Source organism: Arachis duranensis, chromosome 3 (genome assembly GCF_000817695.3).
Source record: "Arachis duranensis cultivar V14167 chromosome 3, aradu.V14167.gnm2.J7QH, whole genome shotgun sequence".
Lineage (NCBI taxonomy): Eukaryota > Viridiplantae > Streptophyta > Magnoliopsida > Fabales > Fabaceae > Arachis > Arachis duranensis.
The window spans coordinates 27,970,128-27,980,374 of NC_029774.3; the positions used below are offsets into that span (position 1 = coordinate 27,970,128).

Here is a 10,247-nt window from a genome sequence, read left to right on the forward strand (position 1 = left end):
GAAGAGATTTTAGATGAAAATATTATAAGAATATTTGCAAAGAAAAATTAAAAGTTGGAAAGAGGTTTAAACATTTAAAAGATTTTGTTCATAGAAATTGAAGAATCAAGATATGAGAAGAAACAAATGATTAGTAATCAAACTTGGAGGTGATGCCATCAGCTGAGAAAATTAAAGAGGCAGTGTGGGATTGTGAGTCATCAAATGTGCCAGGTTGTGATGGGTACAACATGAACTTCATTAAGAGGTGCTGGGATGAGATTGGAGCTGAATTTACGACAGCAGTGATGAGATTCTTTCAAACATCCAGATTACCGGCGGATTTCAACATTACATAGGTGGCACTGGCCCCTAAGTTCATTGGCGCGAAGGAGATTAAAGACCTCAGACCGATCAGTATGGTGGGATGTGTGTACAAGGTTATTTCAAAGGTCTTAGTGAGGAGGATGAGAGCAGTGATGCCAAAGTTAGTAGGGGAGAATCAGAGCGCTTTCGTGAAAGGTAGGAAAATCCACGATGGGGCCATCATAGCGTGTGAAACAGTGCACTGGCTTAAAAGGAGAAAGAAGGAGGCTGCCATAATCAAGTTAGATTTCCAAAAAGGCGTATGACAGAGTCAAGTGGAGTTTTTTGGATATTGTGCTGCAAAAAATGGGTTTTGGGCATCGGTGGAGGGCATGGATTATGGAGTGTATGACCACAGCTTCTATGTCGGTCTTGATCAATGGATCACTGTCTAAACCGTTTAAAATAGAAAGGGGGTTGAGGCAAGGAGACCTACTTTCTTCGTTCCTTTTTGTGCTGGTTGTGGATGTATTGCATAGAATAGTTGGGGAGGCAGTCAGGAATGGACGTATCTCTCCTTTGGTGGTTGGTCGAGACAGCGTGGAGCTATCACACCTCCAGTTTGCTGATGATATAATTTTATTTTGTTCACCTGAAGATGAGACAATGAAGAATTACAAGCGGCTCCTGCGTTGGTTTGAGTTGATATTAGGACTCACTATTAATTTCAAAAAGTCCAGTCTGATTCCTATCAATTGTAAAGAGCAGTGGGTACTGGTGGACAAAATTGTGATCAACAATAATGGCTCTTTGGCATGTGCCTAAAAACTAACTCAGCACTTTCTTTTCACAACTCCGTTCAACTTAACCAGCAAGTGTACTGGGTCATCCAAGTAATACCTTACGTGAGTAAGGGTCGATCCCACAAAGATTGTTGGTATGAAGCAAGCTATGGTCACCTTGTAAATCTCAGTTAGGCAGATTAAATGGTTATGGGTTTCGAAAATTAATAATAAAAAGAAAATAAAAAGGGATAGAAATACTTATGTAAATCAATAGTGGGAATTTCAGATAGGCGTATGGAGATGCTGTGCTCCTCTCGAATCTCTACTCTTTTATTACATTCATCCAATCCTTCTTACTCCTTTCCATGGCAAGCTGTATGTAGGGAATCACCATCATCAATGGCTACTTTTAATCCTCTCGGAAAAATGGTCCTATGTGCTGTCACTGCACGGCTAATCGTCTGGAGGCATCATCCTTGTTGATAGCTACATCCTATCCACTCAGTGAGAATGGTCCAAATGCTCTGTCACAGCACGGCTAATCATCTGTCGGTTCTCAATCAGGTTGGAGTAGAATCCATTGATTCTTTTGCGTTTGTCATCATGCCCAGCCTTCAGGAGTTTGAAGCTCGTCACAGTCATTCAATACTGGAATCCTACTCGGAATACCACAGACAAGGTTAGACTGAATCCTACTCGGAATACCACGGACAAGGTTAGACTTTCCGGATTCCCAGGATACTACTCGGAATACCACAGACAAGGTTAGACTTTCCGGATCCCCATGAATGCCGCCATCTATCTAGCTTATACCATGAAGATTCTGTTGGGGAATCTAAGAGATATGCGCCCGGCCTAGAGTAGAACGGAAGTGGTTGTCAGTCACGCACGTTCATAGGTGAGAATGATGATGAGTGTCACGGATCATCACATTTATCAAAGTGTTGTGCAACGTATATCTTGGAATAAGAATAAAAGAGAATTGAATAGAAATTAATAGTAATTGTATTGAAACTTGAGGTACAGCAGAGCCCCACACCCTTAATCTATGGTGTGCAGAAACTCCACCATTGAAAATACATAAGTGGAAGGTTCAGGCATGGCCGAATGGCCAGCCCCCTAAAACGTGATCAATGGCCTCCTAAGATGAAGAATAAAACAAAACTGAGACCAAAGATGTAACGTGGTCAAAAAAGACGACTAATACACTAGTAAAAAGTCTTATTTATACTAAACTAGCTACTAGGGTTTACATGAGTAAGTAATTGATGCATAAATCCACTTTCAGGGCCCACTTGGTGTATGCTTGGGCTGAGCTTGATCTATCCACGAGCTGAGGCTTTTCTTGGAGTTGAACTCCAAGTTATAACGTGTTTTGGGCGTTCAACTCCGGATCATGACGTGTTTCTGGCGTTTAACTCCAGACAACAGCATGTACTTGGCGTTCAACGCCAAGTTACGTCGTCAATTCCCGAATAAAGTATGGACTATTATATATTGCTGGAAAGCTCTGGATGTCTACTTTCCAACGCCGTTGAGAGCGCGCCAATTGGAGTTCTGTAGCTCCAGAAAATCCATTTAGAGTGCAGGGAGGTCAGATTCCAACAGCATCAGCAGTCCTTTTGTCAGCCTTTTTCAGAGTTTTGCTCAAGTCCCTCAATTTCAGCCAGAAATTACCTGAAATCACAGAAAAACACACAAACTTATAGTAAAGTCCAGAAATGTGAATTTAACATAAAAACTAATGAAAACATCCCTAAAAGTAGCTTGAACTTACTAAAAATTACCTAAAAATAATGCCAAAAAGCGTATAAATTATCCGCTTATCAGGTACGCAGTATGTGTAGGCTGTGGGGTTGTAAGGAAGATACTATCCTTGTGAAGTACCTTGGAGTCCCCTTAGGAGCTAATCCGAGACTGGTTAAGACCTGGAAGCCCATCATCAATCAAATGAAAGAGAAACTAAGTCTTTGGAAGGCGAAGGTGCTCAACAAAGCAGGAAAGTTGGTGCTCATCAAATCAGTCCTGAATAGCCTCCCAGTGTACTATCTGAGCCTCTATAAGATGCCGAAGGCAGTTGCTGACAAGTTAATTTCCTTGCAAAGAAGATTCCTGTGGAGTAAGGAGGATGGGAGAAATGGCATGGCGTTGGTGAAATGGGATTTGGTACAGGCCCCGAAAAAGCTAGGCGGTTTGGGAGTCGGTGATGCTATGCTGCGGAACACTACCTTGTTGTTTAAGTGGTGGTGGCGCTTTGCGAAGGAGGACTGCCCGCTTTGGAAGAAGGTGGTATGTTTCTGTAATAATTTGAGACCGAATGAGTTACTGTCCACTCAAATGCTGCCTACTAGAGGAGGCCCATGGAAGGATATTTGCCAGATGCAAATTAAGAAGCAACATCTCAAGGAGAAGATGATCACAGGCCTGGCAATGGAAATTGGTGATGGACGACGGACTCGGTTTTGGGAGGATGTATGGTTACAGTGTGGATCCTTGAAAGAGTGGTTCCCCAGGTTCTTCTCTGTTTCAAACCAGTGTGGCTCGGTCATTAGGGATTGCGGGTTTTAGGATGGGTTAGAGTGGATTTGGAACTTCCAATGGAGGAGAGAGCTGTTCCAGTGGGAACTAGATCTCCTGAGTCAGTTACATGAGACTCTGAGACCTGTCAGGATAGTAAATAATAGAGAGGATAGGGTTGTGTGAAAATTTGATAGACTTGATATATTTTCGACTAACTTCTTTGTGCAGGTGCTACAAGAAGAAATGCTTTCAGAGGATGTCACTAGCTACAACTTCACGAAGAGCATCTGGAAGGGTCTGGTTCCGCCAAGAGTAGAGCTGTTTGCTTGGTTTGTCCTGGTAGGCAGGATGAATACCAAGGAACGGTTGAGTCGGTTCGGGATTATTAGTCAGGACGATATAAGGTGTATTTTATGCACTAAGGATATTGAGCAGGTTGATCACTTGTTTTTTGGCTGTGAATTTGCTTGGCAGGTGTGGAGTGCTTGGGTATCTGTCTTTGGCCGGCTCTGGCCCTTTCCGAGGGTGGTGAAGGACCATTTTCTAAGTTGGACAGAGGAGCCACGTGGAAAAGAGGTTCAAAAGCAGCGTTTGAGGTATTTCTGTGCAATCATCTGGCACATCTGGTTGGAGAGGAATAGGAGGATATTTTAGAATCAAACCAAAGGCGTAGAAGACATCATCCTCACAACCATGCTCAGCTGCAACGAGTGGAGTGATACCCAGTCTTAGTGTTGTTGATGGCTGTGCCGGAGATGACACGTGAATCTCCTTTCTTTTGGTTGTTGGTACTTTTTGGAGTTGTTTTTCTTTTTTGTGTTACGTTGTTTGTAGCTGATTGCTCCACTTAGAGTGTTGAGCTCTTTAGTATTCAAAAAAAAAAGTAATTATCCTTTTAAAAATCAAGTTCAAAAAAGATTTTGTCAAGTTTAATTTAAGAGAGAGGATTGAAGATCAAATTAAACTTATCAATTACCAACAATCAACTTGCTACAAAATTATAGACGTTTTAATAAGATAACTCGTATTCAAGTGTCTAAAAGAACCGCAAATTGAATTCATCAATATTAATAAGAATAAAAAGATTATAAAAGTGTATATGTTTGACAAGTCAATATCTAATTGCCAACTCAAAATTTCAATTAATTTGAAGATTGTTGCTCCAAGTGAAAAGCATCATCTTATGCATACTAGAAACAAGAATAATCAAGTAAAAAAAGCAACTTAAATTAAAATTAAATACTAAAGAATATAGAACCTTTAAAATTTTAAAATTAAGTAGCAAACTAAATACAAAGTGTCTACCATAATTTTATTCTTAAATATTAAGGACGTTAAACATTAGGCACTTGTATTTGTCTATATATAAATAAAAGTTTGCATATAATATAGTTCTTAAGTGAAGTATATAAGAAATATGAGTTAGAATGATAATTTTCGCTTTCTCTTTATTAAGACAGTTAATAAAAAATAAAGATATGTATTATTGTAGTGTTCTTTTTTTTTTTGACAAAAGAAACTATTTTTATTTATAAAAAGTCAAATGATAATTATAGATACTTTAAAAAATACACGTTTTATATTAAAAAATATAAATATTTTATACGTTGAACTATAGTATGAGAGGAGGCGTAATATTTTATTACTAAAAATCTTAATAAATAAAAACAGAGATAAATCTGAGTCTTCTTTATTTCTAGATCTACACAATTGTACTACCACATAATAGGATACTTCATCTTCCTTTTTGCATAATTCTGAACATTTTCTAAATTTAAAAATCTTTCTATAGATAAAAATCTTTTTCGGTGATATTTCTCTCTCAAATCTAAAAAGATATGTAACCTCATATGAATATCAACTATAAAAAGAACTAAAATTACACCACAAAAGAATTATTATATTATATTGTCGTTAAGGTATTCATGTGAGTGAATAATTCTCGGATCAATCAATTGTAAGGATTATACTCACATTTTTTTATTGTAGTTTTAAATTATATGTAATATAATTTTAACACAAATATATAACTATTAATTAATATTACACTACAAGAAAAGCGGAATTTAGCAGCGGAAAATTGCCCGCGTTTTTTGCCAAATCGCCACAAATTGATTGAGTGACTGCGGTTCTTGTAGCGGGTTTATCTCCGTGTGAAAGATCGATCAGGATAGCTGCGGTTCTGTGTGTCAAACGCTGCCAATTACATACTACTCAAAAATTGTTTTCATAATCGAAATTAGAGGAAAGGGGGCAAACCTAAAAGGGGGCAAAGCGCCAATCACCATCAGCTGCAGCCGCTACATCATTCCTCGTCATGGATCTGCTCAAGCTGCCGCATAGCTCCCGTGCACGAATGGAAGGTGGAGAGGCACGTCCGCTATTCGTCCCTCTGCCGTGCACATCCCGGTGTCGCCGCGTGGCTTCCCAACCGCCCCGGTGTCGTCGTCGTCAACCTTCCCCCTTGCCCTGCTGTGCGCCGCTCGAACGTACCCTCTTCCCGCTTCCTGGTTTTCTTTCTCCCCCTTTTCTTTATCTTTCAATTTCATCTTTTGTCCTCGTACCTTTGTTTGAATTGAATCATTTTGATTGTTGATCGAATCTCTTTGCACCAATTTAGTTTAATTGCTTGTTCCCAATTCAGTTGCTATTTTGGTTCGAACTCTAGTCTTAATTTAAGATATGCATCTTGGTCTTTCAGTGTAACTATCTCAGATTTTGTTATTGTTGTTGAGTTCCCTTGTGCTTCTTTGTGAATCCTGAAATTTCTATGGTTATATATTGGCTTAATTCTTTTGGCTGTTTAGGAGTGAATTGAGAGAGCATCTTTTGGATCAAAAACTGCAAAGCTACAAGAGAAGAGTGATGAAATGATAGCTTATTTGGATCTCCAATACTATTTATGTAGTTTTGTTATAGATCATGTTAGTTCTCTGATAACCATTCCTTGATGAGAAGGTTGCCAATTGCATAAGATTCTCATCATTGTTGGGTTTTGGACACTGGTAGATGTATTAATAGCTTAGAAGTTAGGTGAAAATAATTACACCCTCACAAGATGTATAAAATAATAAGTCAATCTTATTTATTCCATACTCAATAAAAAGGGCAATTGAACTTGAACTTGAACTTGAACTACAGCTTCTTGCTTCTTTTTCTTTTTAATTTATACTCATCATTAATCAGAATCTAGTTAAACTCAATCATCATGTTCCAAATAGTTATCAAGTTATAAACATACTTTGAAAGAGCATTTTTTCCTGAAATATGGTTCAATTATCTACTGTTTGGTCTAATTGTGCCACAATTTTTTATTGATAACTATTTTTTGATTCATGGATGAGTTATGATGAATAAATAACACTCATGTTTCTATATAATGTTGATAATGACAGCAAAAAACTCGAGTGTTGTTGACAAATGCTGCACATGTTTATTTGAAGCATCTTAATTTATCCAAGCACACCAAGAAGCTTTCTCTAGCAAGCAGAGCTATTTTGCTATCTGGTCCTGGAGGTATATAAATTGCAAATAATTATTCTTGTCTTGAAAACAAAGATGGCTTTCAGTTCTGTTTTGCTAATTACATTTACATTGAATGTTTGAAGAACTATACCAGCAAATTTTGATAACTAAATTAAGTAGTTAGCATTTCAATAAATTTTGATACTTTCATTTTGGGTGTTTCCAAGTATAAAACTATCCTCCATGTTATCTATTTTTATCCTTTTGATTCACTTATTTCTAGTTCTATATTGTTTAGTTCGCCAACTCATACATTATATTGTAATATTAGTCAGTAAGTAAATTAACCCTTTTTGGTTCAATAGTAAATCTGAGACCAAACCTATATAAATTCCCTATATTATTGAAAGTGATCATGCATGATTACTAATTACAAAGCACAATCCAGTGTGTAGTGCCTAGTGGTAGCTAGAAGCCTTAATAAGCATCTAAGATTGAAGCTAGCCAGATTCAGTTCTACTTTATTATATATTTGAAGTGACTTAGGAGCAGTGGTGCACAGATCTAAGACACAATGAAATCAATTAGAGCAAAAAAGACCTCACATTTTGCTTCAATGATATGGACTATGGAGTCACTTACATGCAATATAGGGTCACTGACCCCTTAATTTAGGCATGTGCCCACTTGCGAAAATTGCAATTATACTCTATGGGGCTCAATATATATATATATATATATATTGCAATACATTTATTTATTTTGAGATACCCTGCTGATGTTTTCATTCAACCAGAAAGGTTGGACCTATATATGATCACAAATTACTTATTTTATAAAGACAACCATGCTGAATTGTGTTTAGTTTAGAGAAGGCAAAGCATGTTTTGTGGGCTACATTGAATATTTAAATTTATTTTGATTTGACATAATGTATTTCAGTTTTTACCGGCTTGATGAATCATTTCTTTGTAGACTATGGTGATTGGTTACTCTCTAGGTGTTGGACCTATTCCTTGCTAGTTTTCCTCAGTGAAAAGTGGAGGAGTTCAACCTTTTATTTTCATGGATTTAATAAGCAGTTGTGTGATTCTTTCTCTTTCGAAGTTTTAGTTTGGCTTCTGTTGAAAATTTCATGAAATGTTTGTTCTTTTTCTGAGCAGGCAGAGGAAGGCAGTGATGAAGTCTATTGCCAGGTCTTGTTGGTTCCTGAAAGTGAGGTGAGATTTATACAAGACTATGAATTCTGAATTATGAATTTAGGATATTTATGATCTTAATTTGTTTTAGTTTAGATTTGAAGAAGAAATTGAGAAACATACTTCAAATTCTCTCAACATTTTAGTACTACTTAGTGCCTAGACCTTAGGGGTCAATTAAAAGTAAGATTGACTAAGCTTTGCTTAATTTAGCTGCGTGTCATGTTTCTGGGAAACCAAATAACACAAAAAGTACACAACGGTACCTGTGTATTTGTCTATGTTACCTAGCTCTTCAACTTTACTTTCTAACTGGTAAAAAAGAAGTACAAAGTTTCTTGTTAGAAGAGTGAAAGGGAAAGGAAAGATATGTGTTTACTATTAAATGAAGCGCCTCTATTAGTTGATGCTGATGGTGAAGAAGATGATACTGAAGCTGTGGTGAAGTCAACAACACCCCATATGTTTTGCAAGACTCTTACTGCTTCTTACACTAGCACTCATGGTGGATTTCTAAATGTTCTGTTGATGTGGTGAAGTTAGCAGATCTAAGACTTTTGTTCTTTCATTATCTTTATAACAATTTGAAATTATGTTTTATTGCTCACTTTAGGATTACAATCAACAGAGGCCTTCACAAGAGCTTGTGGCGAAGGATTTGCATGGCCTTGAATGGAGGTTTAGACATATATACAGAGGTATCTCATTCATTACCATTCTTATGTGTCTGCATGCGCGGAGTAATCATTTCTTGTCTTTTTATGAGCAGGGCAGCCACGGAGACATTTGCTCACAACTGGATGGAGTGCATTTGTGAACAAGAAGAAGCTTGTGTCTGGAGATGCTGTGTTATTCCTTAGGGGTGATGATGGAGAATTAAGACTAGGGATTCGTAGGGCTGCTCAGTTGAAGAATGGTTTGACAACTCTTTTACTTAGAGATAGTTTCCTTTCCAGTTTCTTGATGGCTTCAGTACAATTTATGTTGTGTATAAAGCAAGAATGGTGAACATGAACAGTCGAGTGACTCTTACTTATCATCCCTCTTTCAGATAAAGCCTCTGATAGCTTTGTAAACACAAGTATAGAAAAATCAGCAAAGTTTTCATATGAAGAACTGGCCCATGCCACAAGTAACTTCAATTTGGCTAACAAAATTGGTCAAGGCGGTTTAAAACTGTGCAATTTTTTTTTTAAAAACCTCACAGTTTTGCGGCGGTTTTAAAACCGCCGCAATTTTTTTAAATCCACTAACCAAATAGCGGCGGTTTTAAAACCGCTGCAAAATCAATTATCTAATTTGCAGCGGTTGTGCCAGCGGTTTCTTAGCACCGCCGCTAAATCATATAACCACCCCCTAATAGGTGACGCTTAACGAACCGCTGGAATTCTGTTTCGCGGCGGCTTAAAACCGCTACAAATCACTCCAAAAAGCGCCGCAATTTCCCGTTTCTTTTGTAGTGTTAGTATGTGAATAGTTTAAAGTATTAAATAGTTTAAGGAACTAATATATTTTATACTTTAAAATATCTTCTGATATATTAGATAAAAATAAATCTTCTAACTAAGGAATGCTAATTAGTAATTACTACTCAAATATAATGGCAATGGGTGATCATAAAGAATAATACATAAATAAAGATTGATTAGCTATTTAATTTAGAAAAAAATTTAGGTGGTCAATATTTTTTATTTTCATTTTTGCTTTATATTTGAAATAACATTCACTAACTCTCTCAAATTTTTTTATATTATTAGGAGTGTTAATCCTATAACATTCTTTTTTAATTATTAATTTGATTGAAAAATTTGCGTCTAAGTTCCAATCAATTCGATAGGAATTTAAGACATATAAGTCGAATTTAGCATGAAATCACTAGTATGATTGCAGTATAAAGATTAAAATCAATAGTAAATTTAAGTGTAACAGTATAGTAGGATGTCATTTCCTTCCTCTAGATCTTCCACCAATAATGATTTCAGCTTTCACTTAG

General features: G+C 36.8%; 1 long non-coding RNA gene across 1 annotated transcript; it reads left to right on the forward strand.

Moving 5' to 3' along the window:
• Nucleotides 1-5,830: 5,830 nt before the first annotated feature.
• On the forward strand, nucleotides 5,831-8,752 carry LOC127745809 (uncharacterized). The gene is made up of 3 exons (XR_008007386.1): nucleotides 5,831-6,100; nucleotides 6,986-7,106; nucleotides 8,031-8,752. It is a non-coding gene; the product is annotated as an uncharacterized LOC127745809 (long non-coding RNA).
• Nucleotides 8,753-10,247: the final 1,495 nt, after the last annotated feature.